This window comes from Acipenser ruthenus, chromosome 16 (genome assembly GCF_902713425.1).
Source record: "Acipenser ruthenus chromosome 16, fAciRut3.2 maternal haplotype, whole genome shotgun sequence".
NCBI classification, from domain to species: Eukaryota; Metazoa; Chordata; class Actinopteri; order Acipenseriformes; family Acipenseridae; genus Acipenser; species Acipenser ruthenus.
Genome location: NC_081204.1, coordinates 32,559,415 through 32,585,707, shown reverse-complemented (window position 1 = coordinate 32,585,707; position 26,293 = coordinate 32,559,415). Strand labels below are relative to the sequence as shown.

The window sequence follows — 26,293 nt, the reverse complement described above, 5'->3', positions numbered from 1 at the left end:
ATATATTGTCAGAACAGTAGTAATATGTTTTGACCTCATCTTACTAAAGTGCTGTGGATGGGGCTACCCATCCACGCTACCAAACTGTATAAAATAAACAACCGGCTACGCCGTCACTATCTTACTAGAATTGGTGTACTGTGCCTGGTTTGCAATACAAAAACAAAACTGGAAGATTTCTTCCACTTGCTTAATTAGTCCTTTTTAATTGTTTTCAGCTCTTAAACAGTTGCAGAGTTCAAGTTAGCTATAACACTTTATAAGTAACTTGAAAACCAGCAGACACAGGGACAGGGGTGCTGGAACTAGCTTTGCATGGCTTCCATCAAATACAGGGGTTACAGTTTTGTTCAATGGCTTTCAGCACCTCCACTTTAAAAATGGTTTCTGTGCAACTGCACAGGGGGTCCCCAGGACCAGGGTTGAGTTAAAGCTATTTGAAAAGCGCCCAATATTGATATTTATGCTTACATTTTGTAAATGTAAACCCATTGCAGATAATAAAAGTCCATGTACTGGTTTACTTTTAATCACATCAGCGTAGACACATTTAGCAACATTGTATACCGTGTTCCTAAAAATATATACAATGTTTGTTTGTGCAATATCATTCCACGGTATTTGAAACAGAAGCTGCTGTAAATGTGCTATTAGATGTCAAATGTGCGTCTATTGTAGCATTTTTGCTTCCAGCTCCTACTAATGTCATGCCCTGGAGGGAGATCATTATTGTTTGACCCGCTGTATGCTGATAGAGCATCTCTACTGCACATGAGATATGGGTTTGTATAATGTGAATCATAAGATATGGGTTTGTATAACGTGAATCATGAGATATGGGTTTGTATAACGTGAATCATGAGATATGGGTTTGTATAACGTGAATCATGAGATATGGGTTTGTATAACGTGAATCATGAGATATGGGTTTGTATAACGTGAATCATGAGATATGGGTTTGTATAACGTGAATCATGAGATATGGGTTTGTATAATGTGAATCACGAGATATGGGTTTGTATAACGTGAATCACGAGATATGGGTTTGTATAACGTGAATCACGAGATATGGGTTTGTATAACGTGAATCAGGAGATATGGGTTTGTATAACGTGAATCATGAGATACGGGTTTGTATAACGTGAATCATGAGATATGGGTTTGTATAACGTGAATCATGAGATATGGGTTTGTATAACGTGAATCATGAGATATGGGTTTGTATAACGTGAATCATGAGATATGGGTTTGTATAACGTGAATCATGAGATATGGGTTTGTATAACGTGAATCATGAGATATGGGTTTGTATAACGTGAATCATGAGATATGGGTTTGTATAATGTGAATCACGAGATATGGGTTTGTATAACGTGAATCACGAGATATGGGTTTGTATAACGTGAATCACGAGATATGGGTTTGTATAACGTGAATCATGAGATATGGGTTTGTATAACGTGAATCATGAGATATGGGTTTGTATAATGTGAATCATGAGATATGGGTTTGTATAACGTGAATCATGAGATATGGGTTTGTATAACGTGAATCATGAGATATGGGTTTGTATAACGTGAATCATGAGATATGGGTTTGTATAATGTGAATCACGAGATATGGGTTTGTATAACGTGAATCACGAGATATGGGTTTGTATAACGTGAATCATGAGATATGGGTTTGTATAACGTGAATCACGAGATATGGGTTTGTATAACGTGAATCATGAGATATGGGTTTGTATAACGTGAATCATGAGATATGGGTTTGTATAATGTGAATCATGAGATATGGGTTTGTATAATGTGAATCATGAGATATGGGTTTGTATAACGTGAATCATGAGATATGGGTTTGTATAACGTGAATCACGAGATATGGGTTTGTATAATGTGAATCATGAGATATGGGTTTGTATAACGTGAATCATGAGATATGGGTTTGTATAACGTGAATCACGAGATATGGGTTTGTATAACGTGAATCATGAGATATGGGTTTGTATAACGTGAATCACGAGATATGGGTTTGTATAACGTGAATCATGAGATATGGGTTTGTATAACGTGAATCACGAGATATGGGTTTGTATAACGTGAATCATGAGATATGGGTTTGTATAACGTGAATCATGAGATATGGGTTTGTATAACGTGAATCATGAGATATGGGTTTGTATAACGTGAATCATGAGATATGGGTTTGTATAACGTGAATCATAAGATATGGGTTTGTATAACGTGAATCCCATGAAATTGATCCGTAGAAAGTGTAATTCCAGAGACTAGGCCTAAGTACACATATACATATACTTTTGGACAGTGAACATACAAAATAAAAAATAAATATGAAACACAATATTTTTACGTCAGATTTTATGAATTGTAAATTAAATGCTGTTTAGAGTCATGAATACAGCAGTGGAAATCAATATGCAGCTCCATAGTTATGCCCTCCCAAAACAGTATTTAGTTAATACTAAAAGCACGATAGTCCCTTTGCATATAAATTTAACCACGTCACAATAGCATGCATTACTGTGAACCATTTTGAAAACCATTGGGGCAGCGAGTCTATAGAATACTTCAATACAGAGAGTGATCTGTCTCTGCAGTTCATTAGTGGTATTGGTGTAGTGTAAGTGGCTATCCTAATCCTTAAAACAACTGGGTATTATCTGGGCAGTTAACCAGTCCATAAGCAACTAACCTTCCCTCCTTACCCCTGTCAATCAGCGCAACAGGGCTGGAAGCGTAGGTTCTGACTGGCAGGGATGAGCTGACTTTGATTCAACCAGATTGCTTTTTAAATCAGTCCCTGTGTATGCTTAGCTGTTTTTTTTCACTTGGGGGGTTGGTTCACAGCGTTCTTTCTGTCTTCAGCTTATAGCGAGTGATCAGGGTAGGGCTGGGTTAGAAGGCACACTGGAGGAAGAATTATAGTGAAGCTCAAGTGGAGATCTGAACAAGAAGACTAGCCGGATCAGCTGAAGAGAGAGAACAGGGGTCAATCAAACCTAGATCCGGGCTCAGATCATCCCAGAGCATATCTGCAATGCTAGAACCTTCATCTACTGCACCAAGAGGTTTTGAATCAGCCTCTGGCATGCTGACAGCACACCAAACCTGAATTTGGTGTGGCACCACTTGCAATTGCAAGCCCTGTCATGTCCAGTAGTGTTTCAAGTTTTTTTTTAAATTATTATTTTTAAAATTTTAGTTTGCTAAAAAGAAATTAACTAAAGGCATTCATTACCAAAAAAAATTGGTTGACTGAAAAAAAAAATCCTTCATTAAAGACAATGTAGGGTTTAAGCATGACCTTCATCTGAATGCATTTGTGTTCTTTTTTACAGTGTATTCATATCTAGTTCATGGAATAACAAAATAGAATGGCTTCTGTATGGTTGACAAGGTGATCATGTGATCCATTAGCTTTGGTCTCAGCCCTGATGAAAAGAAAAGCTTCTATTTTAATTCACAATGGCTCCTGTTTATCAAATCATTTTCCTCCAGGGTTCAATTTGCGCAGAAACACAGCTTTGGTGTTATAAAACAAGAAGGACATAATAGAGTGGAATTGCTGGGTCTTTAAACTAACCTTAATGGTCTCACACTGTGCTGGTGGTGCAAATAGTGCACTGCACAGTGGAGTATGTGTTTAAATGAACAGGGCTCAAGGTGAACATGTCTTTAAAGGTGGCATTCTATCATATAATGCATTATCACAGGGAACCCTAACATGCACTATTGTCTAAGTATTTTTATACATTACCTAAATCGGCCCTTGATAATATTCAGTAATACATTCCTTGCATACACTTAAAAGTGTGTTATTGATGACTGAAGCTGCCTTGAATTCTGTGCACCTCGGCAGGCAGGTAGTTGCGAGCATGAATCCCCCCCTGGCAGCGCTAACACATTAAGATTGCAATGCAAATGAGTTATGATAAACTACCAGCCTTGCACATCAGTACTGAAACTAAATATTTAATTGTGTATTAAGAATATGCTCCTCCAATACCCCCTTTTAGTATAGTGTTTTCAACCATTACTGACTGGCTTTGTTCCATATGCGTAAACACTGGTGTTAATCAAACAATTAAGAGTTCTGAGAACTCAGGCAGTAGAACTTTAAGGGCAAGCAGTGCTGTAGAGCTGCTGCTGTTAATCAGTCCCATATATATATATATATATATATATATATATATATATATATATATAGCTAATGTATCAACTTTGGAGTGACAGGCTTTATTTGTCATACAATTTGCACTGTACTATATTTGCTTCATTCATCAACTGACAACAGACTAGATTGGATAAAACTGGCTAGGTAGCGGTTCTCAAGAAAGTTTCCTAACCACTGTCCAAAAGGATCCAGTGTTCTGATAAATCAGATAGGTATTAGAACCAAGAGTAAGGAAGGTCACGTGCCTTCTTATGCTGTCTGTCTGTACACCGTACTTCTGTCTGCTTAACAAGCGACACAGTGCACATGAATATTTTACATTCCTTTTTCTTGAACAAGTCTGTATTAAGCTGTATATTTTGCTCACTTAACGTGTGTTACTCAAAGCCTTTGTTCAGTTGTTGGGTCTGTGGATTTCTCCCATGAAAATTGCTCTGTGAACACGTGGCTCCAGGAGCATCCTCTTACATCACCAAGGGGGCGGGGCCATATCTTTAAGCTTTGGGTGGAAGTTCTACTCCGAAAAGCCGAAAAATTTGAAAGGGGCTGGATATCATGGGCTGGTGATATTATTATTATTATTATTATTATTATTATTATTATTATTATTATTATTATTATTATTATTATTTATTTATTTATTTTTAAAAGCGATAAGAAGTTCAAATGGCTTTTTCAAAGCTACCTATTTTGTCACACACAAGTGTAGTTCCAGCACTGGTGTGCACTGAATACAGACGCAATCTTTCAAACCATTTTTCAAAAGCGGAATGACAGGAAAATTCGTATTGAACGAAATGTATAACACTTAATAAAACATGTATTTTTATATGCATTCTTGGATAAGATAGAAAAAACGAACTATACCTTCATCAGTCTAAGAAACAAACCAAAACCTTTGTTTACGTGACTTCCTTTTAGAGAACTTTTAATATTCGATAACAGAAGAGAAGTAGATTCTGTATAAGCGATACAATTTGCATAATATAGTAAATTCCAAAAGAAATACAAGCTCGTAATAACTGTGTTGATATGATATAATGCTTTATAATGTACTGCGTTTTATCAAATACAACCTCTGCCTTGCATCCTTGGCTGAACTCTAAATAAATAAATAAATAAATACATAAAATTCAATAAAATCCAGCAACTGATACCGGCAAAACATCGTTTGTTTAGGTTTTACATTATTATATCTTCGTTTTCCTTCATAGTTATAAAGACATGCATTCGTTCAATAACTGATATATATATATATCATTGAGTTTCTGCATCTCTGTGCATCTCTGAAGCATTATTCTGCCACACCCCCTTTCCCGCAAACGCATATGGTACGTTCCACTGATGCTGGGCTAGTGTATGGAGCTCGAGAGCAAAGGCTTCAGCAGAAGCTACGCAGAATTGCATTTACAGTATATCAGTGTTCCCAGGAAGAAGCGGAAAGACTTGAATGCAAGTGCGTGTCTGCAGACCAGTGCTTTGTATAGGAGACTAGGACAAACGCAGGGCTTGACATAATCAACTGACTTAAAATATAAATCAGGATATATCAAGCTAAGTGGGATTTAATTGTATTTTTTTTTTTTTTCAACCATGCTGTGAAAGATGGAATGGGACTAACCTCCTGCTATGTCAACACTTCTCAAAGGTAATGCCAGCTGTATCATATTAGAGTGAGATGTGTTTGGTGCTGGTTTTGTATTGATAATAATATGCATCTTGTATTATGTATAATACATAAATAAATATAATAATTAAATAGTATGTTAGTATATATTATGCTATACTAACGCAGCGCTGGTTTTCGCAAATAGCCTGTTGTGTTCATATTTTTAAGACACATGGCTTTGGTTTTGGTCGAACAGTGTGCGGTTGTCATTGTAAGCATACGTTATTTGAATGATAGTAGTGCTCTCAATATGAAAGACTTGGGTCTGTGCTGCCGATGATCCTTCTGTGTACGGATTGTGTTCAGCAAGGTTTCCCCCCCTCCACATTGCATTGTCCTGTTCAATAGGACAGTGACTAAGTTCTATTATACACAGTTAAATTACATGCAGACATCCTTTCTCAGCATTCATTCTACAAACCGAATCACAGTAGGAAGCAAGCCGGTGAGGTTTGGCACATACTGTGCAGTAGTTGGTTTAAACTTTACCTGCGTATTGATGTGCGTCATTATTACTAATAGAACATAACATTTTTTATTGTGTCCATAAACCATGCGAATCAATCAGCTAAAGTACCGCTACTACCAGGACACGAGCGGATTGCACAACACGGTCTCAGCTTAAACACAGGTGCATGAAGCGGCTTATCATATTGTTGCATAAATAGTGCCGAACCTACTGACCTACAGAGGAGCGTCAGGCAGCAGCGGGTAGATTTACTACGCAAATCACGCAGCTGTAAGGAAAAAATAAATAAAAAATACAATAAAACGAGAAAACGCATCCACTTCCATAAAGAGTCGCATTTAATATTGTTTCAGCCTGTAAAATGAATAGTGCGCTGTGCCTGTATGTTGCTTCGAGCTATTCCAGAATGGAACGAGTCGCCCCTTGGATGATGATACCCTGTCAGCGAGACTTGATTCATACTGTGGCAGCGCTTGAATATCCATCGGGATTTTATTTATCATCAGGTTCCATGTGTAAGACCTCGTTTTATCGCTCTTTCCGGCAGACGGGATGGGAGATGTTATTTTTCCTGAATCTTATACCCTACCCTTTTAAAGTACGAGCTTACTGTATGTATGCGTGTTTCTAAACCGCGAGTCTACTGTTTAAAGCGCACAGTAAAAAAATACTAAGTGTGTATGCAGGGTGTGGGGATGCATTGGAAAGGAAATAATGTTTAAAACAACCAGGTTCCAGCAAAAGTTTGTCTTTGGAAGAAAACGCAAGTTAGGGTTAAATACAGCACGACCGAAATGTAAATGTTATGTAGGCAAGGCAAAATTGTGTGTGCTTGCGTGTGTGTGTGTGTGTGTGTGTGTGTGTGTGTGTGTGTATATATATATATATATATATATATATATATATATATATATATATATATATATATATATATATATATATGATTACAATGTAGATAGCCAATTGAGGCCACAGTACTGCAATCCGTGAGCAGAAATAATAATAATAATAATAATAATAATAATAATAATAATAATAATAATAATAATAGTCTTGTATTATGTGTTTATTTCAGTGATGTGTTTATGCACATAGGATCAGGAATTAACTAATATGTGAGTGTAAACTGTTTATGCCCTTGAGATTTGAGGTATCTCTATGTAGCTGATGTTTCCTGATGTAGCTATATTTGTTTCTGCGTATGGCACATATGGCTTACATAGAAATATGGCATTTTAGGCTGGTATGAGTTTTAGAGAAGTACAGTCTGTTTTTCTTCCTGTGAGGATGAACACAACATTCCTGAAATGCACATTCCTTTACAGTATTGAATCAAGTTCCCTACCTTTCCGTGTCTTAATCCTTCATGGTTCTATAGAATTGCAGCCTGCATCTTTTCCCTGCTGTCACAGTATTACACCATTCCATCTGGAATCCTTGAATCTCTGGTCACACACACACACACACACACACGCACACACACACACACACACACACACACACACACACAGGAGCCTGTTTAAAGCACACGTCTGGATACGCCTGCTCAAATACATTAATATGGAAGGAAAATGACAGCAAATGTACATTTTAACCCCTGACCACAAAATTGAGAAAAGATGCAAAAAATGCAGATTTCTTTATGGGAACGCCACCGTGGCAGTGGAGATAATGACATGTTTCATCCAACGACATTCATACTTTGCTTCAAGCTAAATAAGGGTTATTAAGCTCTTTTGCACGGACTATTCTGCCCTTTTCCTACACGTAGTCTACAAGGTTAGGAGCAGAGAACGGTGAAGCTTTTCATGCAGCGTTCTCCTGTAGCTCTAAATGAATAGCCACTTGAGTTTGTACTCTTTGCTGTAAGAGATCTAACTCGTACGACTGTGCGCAGTGCAGAGTATTTGAATTATAAGAAAAGCATTTCAGTTTTCATTTATTTGAACATTTTTTTAAGATGCCCTGCTGACTATGTTGCTGATAATTTTGAGACAGAAAGCATCATGTATTAAAGCTTAATTATCTGTATAAAATAAATATACATAAAGTTAATTTGCTTTAAAACAAATTCTTGTATTGCTGATTTTAACTGGCTTGTCATTTTTATCTCTAGGTCATGGTTTCATGTATGACTCAATCGCAGATTTTTCCTTTTTTAATTCAAACATTTCTGTCAGCTTTGCCAAGACATACGATACATAGTCAAAACTAGAGACTTTGATTGAAGCAGTAAAATTCTTTATGTAAACAAATTGATTCCATAAATAATGTAGGACAAGTATGGATTTATTCACATGTAAATTCAACACATTGATTTGAGAAATTGACTGAACACATGAAGAAACCTGATATGTATGTTGTGAGTTGTTTTCATTAAGCTTTAAAGATTAGAATTTATTCAATTAATGTTAATTGGAGGCCATCCTTTAACATGTACAGTTAAACTGCTTTGTTGCATTAAACAAAGTGGTTTACACAAATGAACAGCTTCTTGCATTCAGTGCTGTAAGATTAAAACTGCATGTACCTAAACCTTGTCTTCTGTGTTCATCTGCAACGTGCAAATATAATTTGCTGTAAGATGAGCATAATTGTATCTGAGAACTTTATTGCAAATATAGCGAGAAAAAAAATAATTCTAAATTATTCCAAAGCCTCTTGTCGATAATTTTTAAAAACATGCATTTTAATACGTTGCCTATTGATTAACTGTTACAGAATTCTGAAGAATACATTTCATGCTTTGGTTGTTCCTCGGCTAAGATTTGACTGCGGCAGCTATCTCAGATGCAAAATAATCAATTCCATCACCTTGCTGTTCAAGGCATCGGTGTGCCAGTGTGTGACTCTCTGTGTCCCGTTTTCTAGAATGGGTTTGTAGTATAGAATCTTAAAGCTAGAGGAAGCTCCTTGCTGATTGGTGGAGTTCAGGTTCTGATTGGTGGACCTCAGGTTCTGACAAGTCTTGCTATGCATATTTTTAAAAAGTAAATCTAAAAACGAGCAGCCTTTTCATGAGCAGCCAAAGACAAGACCATTCTTATTCTTATAGGTGTCGCAGTTTGTGTTTTATTTGGTGGCTAATCCATGTTTGGGTTATTTATTGGGGAGGGATTCCATATTTGTGTTATAAAAATATATATATATTGAAAAACTTCCAATGCATTGTGATCAACAAGATTATTGTTTGTTGCAATGAACAGCTATTCTTAGAATAAAGACTTTAGAGGCTCTGATTGGGCACAGGGATCGGATGTGTTCTTCATCTTGCATGCCTCTTCATATAAGTACTACAGCTTCTGAATAGCAATGCTAATAAGGAGAAGGCTGGATGGAAATGCATACACACTCTACGTTGCGCATACAGTATTCATAGACGCAAACATAAAAGGCTCAAGATTAAAGGTAAAAGTTTCCTTTTAAAAAATCTCCCACTTGTCAGTTTTTCAAGTCTTTCCCCTGACAATTTATTAACAAGCCCAGTCTTTTAGAAAAAATCACATTCATAGCATTTGTGTGCAAAGTTGGGCCTTCCAGTCCTGCTCTTTGTTTCAAGCCTGATCTAAATTGTTTTCTCTTTAAATTTTAATTAACATCTGTGTGTTATTTCTGGATACCATTGAGACGGTGCGCATGTATTTCAAGGAAAGTAAAGATTTTGAAGATTTACATATTTAGCCCATGTATTACTCTGGGGCCTACAATAGCCCTATCATGTGTTTATAGCGTTTTTTTTAAGTAGCAAATAACAAACCAAACATATAACTGAATAAGGTGAATTTATGTTTCTTGATTCGTTTTTATTTAGTACTTTTTGAAAGCTTCTATAAAGATAACAGCACTATAAGTACAATTGAATTCTTGGATAGTCATAAATAATCTCAAATAAATCTCGCTATTTTCCCACAGTGGAATCTATTTTAATGGCTGCCATCTTTGGAGCTTGTTGTAATCCAAGCACAACACACTCCCTGGAGTTTGTTATTGCTTTTTATCTTCAGTATTTATTGATCAAAAAAAAATAATCGCACAGAAAATGATACAGAGTGCTGTTTAATATAGAACTTATCTGTGTTTATCCAGTGCGACATTTAACTTTTTATTAGAATTTCAGCAGGGATGTTAGAAAATGTCAGTAAATGGAATAAGAGATTAAGAGATAGAAATATACTTTCTGAAATTTAGCTTCTTGAATTTTTATGAATTGATTTTATCTTATCGGTTCACCAATAGCGTAATTGTGAATGATGGAAAATATAAAGAAGTCTGTTTTAATATTACTGTGCATAGCCTATAGACTTGATTTGCTGTTTAAACTGTAACCTTTTAGAACAATAAACTGATTTTCTTGTTTTTTGTCATGTGCACTGTGTCTCCCTCTGGGGGCAGAACGGCTGGACACCTCGGGTCATATCCACATACTCTGTGTAAGAGGTGCACTTTTCACTTTACATTTACATGCTCATCTTGTAGAGCTGACTGTCCCACACACCTTTTTATAATGATCGGCATTACCCAAGGACATCTTGAGTTTGAGAGGAGTGATAACCAAACCTTCGAAATCAATTTTCTAACATTGTATTTGAACTAGCAACATTATTCCTGGTCTGTCTTTTCTTGTGCTCAACATTTTTTGGTTCTTCGCACATCTAAAGTAAAAAAAGATTAAAAGCTGCTAATTTTCCTCAATACCAAATGACTTCCAGTGCACTAATGGAAGACCCTCCAATCATCTAGCTGTATTCAGACCATGTGACACAATTAGATATCGAATATATATGTATATACAGTATAACGGCAAGAGACAGTGTTAAATCTGTTATTGTTGCATTGCTATATATAAGGAAGTTAGGGATGGTTATTAAAGATGCGGTTATCACTTGTTTAAACCTACTTTAAATAAGTAAACAAACACGCAGCACATTCTCTACATAAAATGTAATTACACAGTATACGCACCATTTATTAAGACACAAGAGTAAACATTGGTGGAACACAAGTGGCATGCAGATTGTGTTGCAGTGGCTGGAAACTGAGAGCCATGTGGGTTAAATGGTAATATATGCTTTCTTGACAGGAGAATACTGACTGAGTTATTCCCTCCATAAAGAGGATATTAGTATCATACTGTAACTCACTTCTGTGTCCTTTACAGTACACTGGCTCAATAAATCATACAGAAATACTGCACAGAATCTGTACAGTCCCTTTTTAGCTCTTTAATTTCAGGTGCTCAGTGAACCACGTGTAATTCAGACCCAAGCTTCTGAATATTGATAGTCCTGATTAAAACAAGGCAATGGGATTCAGAGTCATTTCAGATAAATAGTAAGAGCCAAAATTGATGCACGCTGTATGTGATTTATGTATACATGACGTTAGCCAACACACTTGCCTGCTTAACTTTTGTCGCCAGAATGTTTGCCTGCTTACGTTTTACCGTTTCACTGTTCTAAATGTTGGCGTGTTTTTTTAATTACGCTGACACATTGCTCTACGTGACGTAGTGTGCCATAAGTCCTACCTTATACCTTGTTCCTTATTTACTGACACTTTTCTGACCTTCCATCACGATGCAGTGCATTCAGTAGATAACTAATGAGTATAAATGGTTGTGAGGTTTATTTAAAAAAAAGATGTGTTTTTAGAAATTCTGTCTTAATTAGCTGTCAGTCGTTCAGCCAGGTTTTCAATTACCCAGCTCCTTCAGCGCCGTCGTGTTGGTTTAAATAATATTGAAAAGGGTGCTAGAGGTTAATACCTTTCAAGTTGCGTTGAATGCTTTGATATTCATGGTCTTGCCATTGCTGAAAGCTGTGTGAATGAGTCTCGTAAATAAACTGCTCTGCATAGTGAGAAGATGTACCCTGGGATTACTGTTCCTGCTTGCTGAACTGTAACCTCGTCATTTTTTACCTTCAGTTCAGAGTGCTGTCAGAAAAATGTTTGCGAATGATGAATTGATGGGCTGGGACTTCAAAACCATTGTGTTAAGCATAGTGCTGATAAACAAGAACAGCCACCGATAGAGAAGTACAATCAAATCCAATGGACCAGTGATCGGCACATTGTAAGAAAGACAGAGAAATACAAAAAAGCTCAAACTTAGATGGAAAGACCATACTGTATATTGTATAGTGGAACAGTTTAGGAGAAGCCAATTGTGCAGTAGAATGAGTGTCTAAAATGTAGTTATTTTTAAAATACATTATTCATATAAATTATTTATTGGACAAGTATCTAGATTGCTGTGAAAATTGTTTTGTTGCTTATGCATAAAATAACAGCACTGATCCAAATGTGCATTAGTGTAGCTAATAGACATGCATTCATTTTTTTTTTTTATCTGGACAAAGAAAATTTAGTTCTTTAATCTCAGCTTGCTGCCTGTGCCAGTTGAATATTTTTGTGTCAATGTTGTTCACTGATTACTGCATCTGACTGATGTATTGAATACATAAACTGTCGGTGGCTTCAGAAACTGCCACTGTGAGCCTTAGGACTTCATGGAAGGAGTGGTGCTGGATAATTTAAAAAAGAAAAAAAAAAAAAAAAAAAGATTAAAGAATGTGACAACGTATGCGTTTTACAGCGTCTTCAAGTCTCACAAAGAAGTACATCTCTAGTTTGTGTTTCCAGCCAGAAGAACCTACTGGGATTTAAACCCAACAAGTACACACATCTTCAATTAAATACATGTATAAGCTCTTCTGACAGGATACATTTACAGCAGAATGGCAGCGAATGTGCACAGTTAGCAGTGAAAGCAGTGAACATACTTCTTTCAATCTCTCCCTGACAGTGTATTTTCTGGGAAATACATTTTGATAGCCCATTAAAATCTTTCTTGCAGTCACGATGTGCTGAGATGTTTGTCTTTCGCAAAAGAGAACTATGCTTGTTTGTGTTTTTAAAAAGATATTCACAGATCAATAGGAAGTTAATGTGCCTAAACAATGATTTGCACTAGCTTCCTGGAGTAACCTTACTGTTGGTCAAAGCAGAGTCCATTTGTAACCACCAGCATTATTACAATGAGGAACACAGAATCCTTAGACCACAGTCTCCTTAGACCAATGAACACGTGACAGGAGGTTTAAGGTTGTGGTGAGACTTGAAGAAACAGCTTATCACAGCAATGATTATACACTTTTAATGCTTTCACATAACTGTATTTTAACACTGCCAGTGTTAATAAATAGTTGACAGACAGAGAGGATCTATAGAGACCTGTTTGAGGGGGTAGCAAAACGAGAAGGGTAGCGTGGAAGTTGAATGTCATATCTGTTGCTGAGGGAACAGAACAGTGAGTGTCATCTCCACTTGACACTGAACTTCAGAATGACACCATCCGAAGTGACGGAATGATTTTGCACAACATCATGCCCCTAGCCTAGACAGTGATGGGGAGTGACAGCTAATACAATTGACAGCTAATAAATTCACCTTGCAGCAGACAATACCATATAAATAATAAAAAACTTACCGTGAACTGATTGTCATGCATTAGACAGTATATTGGAATGATAGTAGGAGACAGGGGTATAATTCTACTGGTACTCACTGGTACTCAGTCCTGGGATTATTTGACCTGTTTTTCATCCAGCGTGCATGCAGACCATCTGTTCACTTTCAATTGGAAAGCAGCTTCTTCTTCTGTTGAGAATTTCACCCCTGGTTAGCGATATGTATCAACGTACTGTTAACACGTAATGATTCAAAAACTGATCATCTAATTTTTATATAAAGAAGCAGCCCTGGAAAGAAAATATCTAATTTTTGTTTAGCCGATGCACTTCCTGAGTGATTACTCACAGCATGCTGAGCTGAAGTAGCTGGTTTCTCCCCCAGTGTGTTTCTTTATTAAGTTATGATGGGAGTTGCACAGTTGATGCAGTTGTTCGCATGTCTCACTTATCTCATGGATTACAGGCAAAGACACAATAATGACTATTCCTGTGCTGACTAGCGTAGGTTCATGGTTGATTTTAGGACTTTCCCTGAGGTAGTGTAAAAACAATTTTATGCTGGCTAATCTGAAGTAGATCCCTGGGGAAAGTAAGTATTTATCTTTAAGTTGATGGTTTCTGAATATAACTACTATTCTAGCAATCTATAAAACACACACACATTATATATATATATATATATATATATATATATATATATATATATATATAGTAAATATGGACTGGAGAGGAGGTGTATAGTTTGAAACTATGGCCCCCAAGGGAAGAACAATAGGCATTGTCCCGTGGAGGTAACTATAGTTCTTCACGAGGGGCCTTTAGTTTCACACTATGAGCTAAGGTCTGGAGTCCATATCTGTTTTATGTAATCAGTCAAGGAAGTATGTTTTTGAAGTCCATAGTTATTAAACTTTTTTTGGCATAGAACTGTGCGTCTGACCTTATCACTGCGGTATAGAATTCTCGCCCGAATCCGTTGGGTTTGTGAGTGTCGTATTTATTTACACCGTTGAGTTGGATTTGTTTGCAATGTAGGAAGTCTGAAAACACTGAAAGCGCAGTTTTTATGATGATTTTAATGTTTGCCGCATCTTTGTTTTGTAGTGTATTTTGTCGTTCATTTTCTGTTACGTCACAGAATCGCTGTCCAGGAGGCTCAGATGCGGGTTTGTCTCCCGTTTGGCTTTGTTGTGTGAAGAGAGGAAGGACACTCAGCGTGATGACATCATTTGAGGGAGTTTGTAAAAAAAACTATTGACCCTAAGTAGCATTATGGGGGTTTTAAGTGGAACTATATTCCTGGGAGTTTTGATCCTTTCAGACTCTCCTTTAAATCCGTTGCACAAACTGCATTTAAGCAATGTTTACGCCTAGCTGTCTTTTTAAATTTCAGTCACACTGTCTGGTACCCTGCTAGCACAGTGCAATTTGAATAACTGTGCTTTGGAACAGGTAGAATAAACAGATATCTGGTGTTTTTGTTGCATTCCATCGTAAGAGAATTCCATATAACCACCTTGCTATCTCAGATAAAAGCCTCTGATCTGTCGTTTTAGCATGCATGTGAAGCACACGGCTCTAATTGAAGATTTATGAAGAGGGTGTCTTGGTAATAAAGATAAATGAGAACGTGTGGTTATTAATATTAATACTGCAGGTTACACAGCATTGCAGTGTAAATAATACGCAAGCTGAAAGCAAACGAGCAAATAATTCACAGTTACAAAAACTGCAATATCTCTGCCTTTTAAAAAAAAAATTCTGCCAACTTCTTCAGCATATGCACCTGGCTTCTCCAGATCTATACAATCTTCAGACTAAATTAACTGCAGTCATGTCCTTTGTCGGTTGGACTTTAGTGCGACCCCCCCCCCCCCTTTCACGTATGAACAAATGCAAAATGAATAGCACTGTGCAGGGCTTTGATTTGAGTCTGAGCTTCAGTGCATAATGCATTAATCATGAGCAGTGACTTTGTTTTAGGTTTTGAAGTGCACGATAAACGTAAACACTGATAGTATGAATGCTGTACATTCATTATAAAAAATAAGGAATGTGCAGATCATCTTTTACTTTATTGTTGGATTGATCGTCTACTGTAGGCTTTACTACCAACAAACAAGAACTATCTGCCTCTGAGTTCCTCTACCTGTAGGGGCACTGATTTCAGCTGGGTCTTGACTCTTAAATCTTATTATTAATCAAGTCACCTGACAACCGGATGAAGAAAGGAATCCATTTAGTTTTTTTTATTTTTTATTTTGGTTCCAAAAAGAAGCCCCAGTGATAAGTTACCAGGAGTGAATGGAGCACAGTGTGACTACACCTCTAATGTACCATGCCACTGACACGCAATGTAACTTTTCAAATCAGCCTGCCATCCATTCTTTTAATGTGGGCCTGAGCAGAATCGTATGGTTCCATTAATTCATCTGTTGCTCTAATGTTAATGGAATTAGCCAGCCTGCTGTTAGTTTAACTGTGATAATCTATACTAATTACTGTAAGGGGGGTATCTGTGAGCAGGGTGAAATATATAATATTGAGAAGACGAAGAGGTATTCTATGCAGGTATATCACAGTTAAGAGAATGCTATGTCAAAGAACAACAATAGGTTGTAACAATAGGTAGTATTAAAAAAAAATGATATTTTGCTTAGAACTATTAAACTACTCCTGAGATATATATATATATATATATATATATATATATATATATATATATATATATATATATATATATATATATATATATATATTTTTTTTTTTTTTTCGCTTTTTATTTTTTGCTTGTTGATTTACTAGCAGGAGCAGGCACCCTAATCTACTGTACCACTCCCTGAATGGGATGGCAGAGCCTCCCTCTCCCCCCAGAGTGGCCCTCGCTTCATTAATATTGCTGGAACAAATGATCACCTCACAGCCCAGAAGCCTTCCATCTCAGGGCTGCTGATTGATGCAACAAGGCAAAAAAGAAGGATGAAAAGTCCTGGAGAAGATGCCTGAATGTGATACTCAAAGTGTCTGACAGGATTGCCAACTTTCTGGAGGATACTGGGAGGAATGCGCCTGTATTTGAAGAGAGGTTCTAATGTAAGACAACATGATTCCTTGTAAGGGTTTGTCGTTTTAACCTTTCTTTCCAAACGTAATACTTTTAGAAGTCAGTGTTTTATTCTGAAGTTGAACCTGTCAGTAGACATCCTACCTAAACTTTAGCATGCAGGTTAGTCATTCACAAACTGGTCACTAGTAGATGTCGAGTATTTTGTACATTAAAGCAAATGCCTGTTTGAAAAAAACTTTCTTTATACATCATTAATGAGTTGAGGCTTTGTAGACTGTTACTTACGTGCAATCATCTTCTCATAAAGAATAATTCTGAAAAGACTTTTTTTTTTTTTTTAAACTGCAAATTGCAAATCAAGAGTCTTGTATGAAAATCTGGAGTGTTGGTAAGGCTTCCATTTGAAGTTCTTATTAAATGCCTCCTAATCAACGCCATTAAATATGTCACACTGTTCTCTGCTTCTATTACTCATGATTAAATCATTCACCAAAGAGCATTCTTTTTAAATAAAATCAGAAAAAATGAATAACCTCTTTCCTGAGACATTAGCAGGGTTGTATCCTGGCTTAACTGCCGAGGTCAAACAAAACATCACAGGAGCTCTTTGTAATAATAATGCCTCCAAGAGCTTTCAAGGAGGAGGTCTGGAACACATCCACTGCCAAAGGAGATGGATGAGGCCTTCAAGCCTAACGTGCTTACAGTACCTGCCATCTCATTTCTTACTGGTATATTCTGTTATCAGGTTAAATGGGCATTTGCAATTAAATTGGATCACCGCTGACTCTCGGCGGTCATTTTTTTTTTTTTTTTTTGGCAGGGTTAGAATTTTCCTTTTCATTCTAGATCTTTAACTCTGAACAGCACTGGGCGCAACGCTGTAACATATTAAATTGCCCTTTGGAGACTCCAGTGCTGATTGAGGTGCCTAGACCAGAAGCGTGTTGCCTGAAGCAGTCTTGTGATTACAGAATCCCTGGTGAAGAAAGAAAGGCAGCAAAGAATATTGAGTTCAGTTTGTGCTCTTCCGAGCTGCAATGTCCAGTTGATCACGTCTCTTATGGTTTTGTACAGAAATCTTCTCATTAGCAGACCATTTGCAGGGATAGATTGTGGGAACCAGTGGATGCAGTTTTTATCATAGGTGATCTGTACTCTATTGTCGAACATTCTTTAGAAAGGAATTTTGAGTTTAGCAGGTGGCAGTAATTCCATTCCATTAGAATTTGAATGTCCTTTACTTGGCTTCTAGAACATTCTGTGGATTGTCTGCTTCCGCTGTCGTACAAACAAAACTTCTTTTAGTTTCTATTCTTAAGCCAAGGTTGCTTTCAGAAAGAGGCAAATTGTTTGTGTTGCTTTATTTGACCTGAAAAAAAACTACTGGCCTCTAATAATGGTTTAGAAAACAACATCTTTAGAATGAACATTTCAAGGCTCAGACAGTTCTAGCTCTAATGCATTCTTTGCTGTTAAAAGGTACATTTGGAACTCTCATCAAACCGTGGGGAATGGGGGCTGTGAAAAGAATGAGGGTTTTATGTTATTAATACATCTGAAATTACTTTGGGGGTTATGCTTTGTGGAGCCTTAAGAAATCAGAGAGTGCTTCGATAGGATCTCATAATAAAAGCTGGAAAGGTACGCTGTTAACAGTTAAGGTCCATCATTTTAAACATGCACTGAATCTGAATCAAGCCCTTCCAGGGTCTCTTAAAACATGTATCTTCCTGACTAAGATGTGTTTTTTTTTTACTAATATCCAGAATGACTTACCTCTTGACACCAATACTATGTCAGCCTTCACCGAGGATAAATATCAGCAGCTTGTTTAACTGTCTCTTTGGTGAATCTCAGCAACGTAGAGAAAGGCTTGTATGCAGTTAGGCTGTCGCACAATAGAAAATAGGAACTGGACCTAACAGAGATATGTCCTTTTATGACCTTGATGGCATTGCCATGCCCTGCGCCTCCCTCTGCAGGATCATTATACCAGGGAATCAGAACCAACATGGGCTTTCCATTATGTTCACAGATACAGCAGCAGCTTGATGTAAAAAAGCAGACTCTTTGAATAAGATACACATCAATGGAAACGATTGCAGAAATATGGACAGCATAGATAAGGGATAAAGACACCAGTTCATAGGATTTATTCAACCCTTTATCAGTTATAGCTTCAAAAAATTGTGTCAGGTTTGAAAGAGCGCCCCTGCTTCTCTCTGGAAGAAAATCTTTAGATCTTTAAAATTGCACTATTCATTATGATTAATCTGTATTCCTTTCCTTCAGCTACTGGATATTGTTATGAATGTTGGGGTGTTTCAACTGTGTTACAAAACAAAGTTCTATAATTGCTACTTTTATTAAGAGGAACTTACTCAGCTTTAAAAAAGTTGTGTAAGGACATACTCCTAAGGGGAATAAAAAAACGTATACCACGAACGTCATTTAGTATTCTGTTTATACCACAAGTATATATTTAAAATAAATAGCAATAAAATGTGTACATTTTGTGTATTAAATTCAATTCATTCAGGGATTATTTTACCTGGCGGATCTTTACTTTCATTGTCAACAGACTGTGCTTCGACGCGGATTAATTTCAAACCCTGGTGATGGCCTCTTTGCAACCATCTTTAGATAGAACCTTGAGCCCAGTCTGTCAATTTCCATCCTCTCTGTTGTTTCCTACCCTTACCGGTTTTAATGAAGGTGCTACAGGCTGCTCATAAGTCAGACGCAGGCCGATCGGTAACTGGGATTTCTTGACTAAACTTGTTCTCAAGGAAATCAGGAGTCCAGTTTTAAGTTGGTGTAAAATACATATAGATGGCAGTATTGTTTGATCTACTGACACGCAGCTCCGTCCTGAACTTCAGCAGCACAGCACTGGATTGGAATGTAAACTTTGACACATTCAAAGTTATCCACTCATGTTATCCCACTCAAGTGAGATAACCAAAAAATATCCCATGCTAGATATACCCAATTCTTTCTAATTTGTTCACTGTATGACTCATCGTCCATTTATATACTGCACTGTGCTCAATATGACTTATCTGTTGGTACACACACCAGTCCATCATGCTTGCACAGTCACACCTGATTATTAAGTGTGCTGATGAGGGTACTGTCTTCACCTTTGGGACCTAGACGCCAGTTACTGCACACCATGGAAGAATGCGGTGCACATATTACTGCTGTCTCAGTGGGGTAGTTTCGGTGATGCAATGAATTTGAGTCACATTAGCTCGAGTGCAGTCAGCCCCCAGCCCTGGCGAAAAACAAGAGCCAGCTGAATTCAGCCATTTCAAACCCGGGAATCAAAGAGGACAAGGCATGTGAGTGAAAATGAAAGGCTGGTGAAGCAGATCATTCTCCGTGAAAGTCAGGATTGAAAGGCTTTGGTGGGAATGTGAAAGTGTTTGGCAGCCTTCCTCCTGCCCATATTAGGCCTGACCTTGAAAAACAATTCTCTGATGTGTTTCTCTACTTGCTAGCCTTCTACTTTCAGAGTAATTATACAGGCAAAGGCAAAAACGTACTTACAACAACGATACTCAAGTTACTGTCTAAGTGGGATCTGTATATATGTGTGTGTGTGTTTTCTGAGCTTTGGACGCTGTGTTGGATTGATCTCAACATTTGTATACAGCTTCATAATGCTGGGGGAGTGAAACAGTCACTCACAGATTCTTAAAACAAAGCGTTCCCACAACACACAGATGGCTATTAGTATGACTCCCTGTAGTACAATCCTGTGCATACTGGTGTGATTTGCTTACCACATACCTGTCAATGCTTTATGAGTTTGGCAGTGTAGTAAATGCCTTTTGATTCAATATTTGAAGCCTTGGCACTGAACTGGACAGTCATCAGGGAAACTTACTTTGTCTGTGTTAATATTTTTGGAGCATGTCTAACCTAGGGCCCTATAATAGTAAACTAGTTCTCTTCAGGCTTCACATAACCTGCATTCAACCTGCATACATTAGTAAAAGTGGTTGACAGATTTCAATTAAATTGAAGAAACATTAAAGACACTGTTTAACAATGGACTGTGTCACAGTCCCTCCCCCAACAGTGTACCTTGTTATCATTTGAAATAACCATGCATTCATTTGGAAAATGCAATTTTAGGTTGCAAACATTAAAACCTTCCTGATTAAAACTCATGTTGAACCGCAATTAAAACGATTGTGAAGTTTAAAATGACAGCAATTACACTTCAGATTACTATTACTTACCAAATGAATACGATGGCCTCTATACTGTTTGTCACATTTGTGGAAAAAAAATACTTCTTTATTACAGACATTGATGCAGCCAGGAAATGCATTACTTTGTTTATTTCACATTAACATGTCCTTGAAATACAACAGTCATATTTATTAATTATGGATTTTGCATTCATAATGAGTAATTATGGTAAAGCCTCCTTCTATTCACTCACCTTCACAGAAATTCTCATTCATAACTGAGCAGCGCTTTTCTGTATTTTTAAGCATTTTTTAAAATAAATTATGTATGCATGTTTATTTTGTAGTACTACAGCAAAATAACTGCATCCAGAATACTGCAGTAATGCTTTGTATTAGCAGTCAGCACAGGGAGTCAAAGACATGCAGTGTGGTTCATACAGTAGTTTTATATCCTGTGTAAAGCAGTTTTATCTTCCACCATTCATAAGGTGGCCAGGTGAGTAATAAAGCACTTGGCAGCGTTACTGAGGCTGTCTGGCTAGAATCCCAGCTACACATCTGGGCATCTATCTATCTATCTATCTATCTATCTATCTATCTATCTATCTATCTATCTATGTTTGTCTATTTCTATATTTCTATGCTTTTGGTGTTTGTAAGTTCATGAAAATAATTATATTGTGCACATTGATATATATATTTGTATATCAGGTCATTTATGAAGGTGGCAAGTAAGATTCATTATATTGGAACCTAATGCAGACAGACAGACAGACTAACTGACGGAAGAGTGGACATGATCATGCATTAGGGACCTTTAAAACCCTAAAAAAAAATAGAAAATGTTTATTAAGAAGAAAAAATTGCAAGTAAAAGCTGCACTTTAAATTGCACATTAAATTAATACACCCAGGACTGAAAAGCATTTCTGAAAAGGTAAATACATTACCAAAGCCACAACTACTGTAGGTGTATTGCTTAAAATAACTTAATGGATGTTTTTCGCTAATGTCTCGCTATGATTTCCTATAATTTCAGTTCCATTTAGCCAGATGCTGGTTCTCTAAAAAGCTTCTTTTTTTTGGCCACAAATTAAACATCCACAGGAAAAAATGTTTGATGAAAGCTCTATTTTTATGGTTACTTTTCAAAACAAGAATACATGTTAATGGGGGGTGTGACAGGGTGGCTGTGCGGTGACGCCAGGCCAGAAGCAGGAACCAAAACACAAACAGGCAGTTTATTTAAATAAAAATAAATAAATAAAAGGTTTTAACATAAAGACTTTGCTCACAGAGCCAAAACAAAAGTTTAAACAAAATAATCACACACACAAATAAACAAAACCCAGGTCAGGCTGAGCAATTGCCTTCACTGACCCTACAGGTTTAATTTTAAATAAGCTCCGCTCCTCTCCTCTCCTCTCCTCTCCTCTCCTCTCCTCTCCTCTCGTCACACCCACCCTGAGTGCAGAGAGCTGCAGGCTTTTATATCGTGGCCAAGGGGTTTAACTAGCTAGTAATTATTCTATTACCCCTCGGCCACAATTTATTAATTGCACGAGTTTATTAATTATTCCTGGCAGAGGACGATCACCAATCTCGCCTCTGCCAGAACACATTTTAAATGAAAACAAAACAATAACAAACAAAATGCACAGCTATACCGTCTATACGTTTTAAAATAAATACAAATAAACAATAACAAGGACCCTTTCTAAAAATAAACAAATACATTTAAAACAGCAGGGCTTTCTACCGCCCTGCTACAGGGGGGAAAAAAATGCAAACCACGGAATGCTGTGTTTAGTGTAAAAGGAATAATGAGACACCCGTGTGTGAAATTCCACAAGTGTGCATTTCAAAAAGGCATGACACAATCATTGGAGGAATAAAAAAAAAGAAGATAATTGTTTGCTGCAAATTATTTTATTTGGTGTTTGGCATCATCAGCGGTTACGTGTGCTTAAGTGCAGCTTTCCCACTGTGAACCACTCATACTAAAACTGATTGCATTGCCCATGTACATGTATAAACTGCTCACTTTCAATGTCCTGCTTGCTCAAGTACGTACTGTAACAGGGGTGTTCTGTTACTGTGTGGGTGTCCGCTGAGAAACGAGAGAGACACAGAGGGTTTGAAGTTGAAAACGACGCACAAGCGTCTCGGTTTTATTAATACAGGCAGTTGCAGTGGGTAGTAGCTGCTGCTAGGGCATTGGTAGCCTTGGTGCGGAAGGCAATACATACACGTGTACATAATTACAAAAACAGGAAACAAAACACAGTGGGTAAAACAGCTAAAAAAAAAAAAAAAGCGTTTGCCATCCAGTGGCTCAGCGCTGATCCCACTAAAAGGGAGGTCCCGCTTCAGGAACCTTCTCCCAAACACAAATTAAATAAACTGGGGTGGGATTAAAATCGCCTAAATTAATTCCCTGCCCTAAAGGTTCTGCAAAAATGATGTGTTTTCTGGCGTTACCTCCATACATTGGATAGAAAATAAGATCATTATGATTAAACATTAATCGTTTCACGATATTTTTATCACATTCTAAGGGTAGTGTGGCTTACTTTAAATGTTTATTGAGTGAGAAATGCATTAAAAAGAAAATCATATCTAAGGTGCACTTGTATGCTTGCCCCCCCCCCCCCCCCCCACTACCATGTGCATCATTTATTTGTGCTGCTTGATGGAACATCAGAATTCTGCTGTTAGGAATGATGGACCTCCCTTCTGAGAGAATCCAGATTGGAATGCTGGACCTCCCTTCTGAGATAACCCAGATTGGAATGCTGGACGTCCCTTCTGAGAGAATCCAGATTGGAATGCTGGACGTCCCTTCTGAGAGAATCCAGATTGGAATGCTGGACCTCCCTTCTGAGAGAATCCAGATTGGAATGCTGGACCTCCCTTCTGAGATAACCCAGATTGGATTGCTTCGTTTAGTGATTCAGTAAAACAAAATTACAAAGTTGCCTCCCTGTTCAACAGCAATATTAATTCATACTTTCAAACATAGGATGAAACACCCCCAGCACACCCATGCAATAGTAATGTGAAACTCCTGTGTCAACAATCATTGAGCCCACTAACTGAATACAGATACACTGCAGCGGCTCTTCACAAATGTGATTGAATGTTCCCTGTGCTCCTTTTTTTTTTTTAAAATCCAGCACTAAATCTTCCAGAACTCGAATGACCTATTGCCATTCATCTAAATACACCATCAGAATACCAAAGAGCTAAAACAAAAAGATTAGTCTGGTTTAAGTAGTGATTTTACTTACAAGTGAGATACCATATGTAACCAGATATCAGGTATGTTATATAAGGCCAGCATACCATTTCAGAACATGCGCATTGTTTAAAACACTAAGATGGTGCGCATCCATAGATCAGTTAAGTTGTGGAATAGAGCAGCAAAAGGCAATTCTATCCCTATGTGTGTATAATTCATATCCTAAAGCAAGCTATATTATTTTCTTTTGCTACAGTATAACAAGTTGTGTTTTAGACAAATCTGGATCTGGATACCTAATGAATGAAAAGGTCTGGGTACATGGTTAGATATACAATAAAAGTTGTTTTTCTAAAGGCAAAAGAATAAACCTCTGAAGCTTAACTCTGCCCATTGTGACTGTAAATGATGAGCTTTAAAAATACATATCCTTGGCAAATGTTATGTTTAATTCTCATACAGTGTCCTAGGCCCCAGCTGGTTACATATATCCCAAATCTCTTATGGACCACGCACACAACCAAGCACTGAGAGCTTCTTGCCTTTTGCCAGAATGCATTAACCTTTAAAACTTCTGCTGTATGCTAAAATGGCTGTGCTCAGCTCTGCAAGGCACAGGTTGAATCTTAAAGAGGGGAGACGGATCAAATCACATTGTGAATGCGCAGTGGCAGCTTTGTTCAAATGCTTGGTCTCTGAGGTGTAGCGGTAAATATGTTCGCTGTGTGTGTATGAGGCAGGGGGTTGGCGACAGTGAGCTGTGATCTGATTGCTGTTAAGTTCATTGTTACCGCTACAGATTGCCGGCTCTGCCAGCTGTGACAGTTCTGACTTATGGAAGCAGCCTCATCAATCATGGTGGTAACAGTATCAGTGTTTTCAATTAATTGCATCTCTTCTTACCTTTTGAAAGGATCCCGCCGAGAGCTGATTAAATTTCAGGAAAGTCCTCAAAATTATTTCTCCCTTTGTTAACGTCCCGTTGTGGTGTGTCAGTATCAGAGCTGGTTTGATTGCTGGCTGTCAGCTGCTTCACCCAGATAGCATTGCTACAGACTTCACATTCCAGGTACAGCAGGCTTGCTAAGTCAAAACATTAATGAGGCGAGTGAGCATGTGCTTTACAGGTTTCACATCCTGGTGGATAGAGGGTGTTGATGTGCTCTCCGAGGGATGCCACTAAAGAACATGTGTGTTATGTTTTAACTATTGCGTTACGTTTGCTCATTTTAAACATCACTTTTCTTTGAATGAGGCATCTGGAATTTGTCATCTAATATTTGGGACCATCTTACCAGCTGCAATGCTCATGCAAAAATATGGAACACATGAATGTCTAATCTGAACAATAAACAGTCACCCTTCTGTAGTACTCAAGGTGTGACTGGCAGTATGGAATTGTAATAACATTTAACAGCATAGTATATAAATTCTGGCTGCGTGACACTTGCCGTTTTTCTGTCAGGTCCCTGATTAGTATCATGTGAGTGGCGTTTACATTTACTTTAGGTCAGGCCATCTCATTCCAATACTGTCAGTTTATCTGTGTGTGTGTGTGTAAAATCTTAATTTATAAATTGATAGTGTGAGGTTTGAGGAGGGTAATTTTCTATTGAGAAGCTGTTCCTCACCAAAGAGACAGTGACATCAGGGCTCACAGCTGTGTCATTAACACTCTCCCTCCTACCTCTGAGGTGTCTGCACTTGATTTATCTGGGATTTCAAGAGGAGACGTTTTACAGATATCTTTACAGTTGCAATCAGTGTCTTGTAATTATTTTTTTGGCATAGAAGTGTCTGTCTGACTTTCTTACTGCGGCATTGAATTCTAGTAGGAGTCCGTTGATTTTGTGAATGTCGTATTTATTGACATTAATATATATATATATATATATATATATATATTGTGAACAATCTGTTCTGTATTTTTGTGTGGTAGCCAACTGGCAGCATGAGAGGTGACACCGAGGCACT

General features: G+C 37.5%; 1 protein-coding gene across 2 annotated transcripts in view; it reads left to right on the top strand.

Annotated features, from left to right (window-relative positions):
- Positions 1-5,594: 5,594 nt before the first annotated feature.
- LOC117412171 (teneurin-1-like) overlaps positions 5,595-26,293 on the top strand; it is a 159,877-nt gene continuing 139,178 nt past the window's right edge. For both annotated transcript variants that reach the window (XM_058989491.1, XM_058989490.1), the window contains exon 1: positions 5,595-5,842. The gene's annotated coding sequence lies outside the window, so the exon portion shown is untranslated. The remainder of the gene's footprint in view (positions 5,843-26,293) is intronic.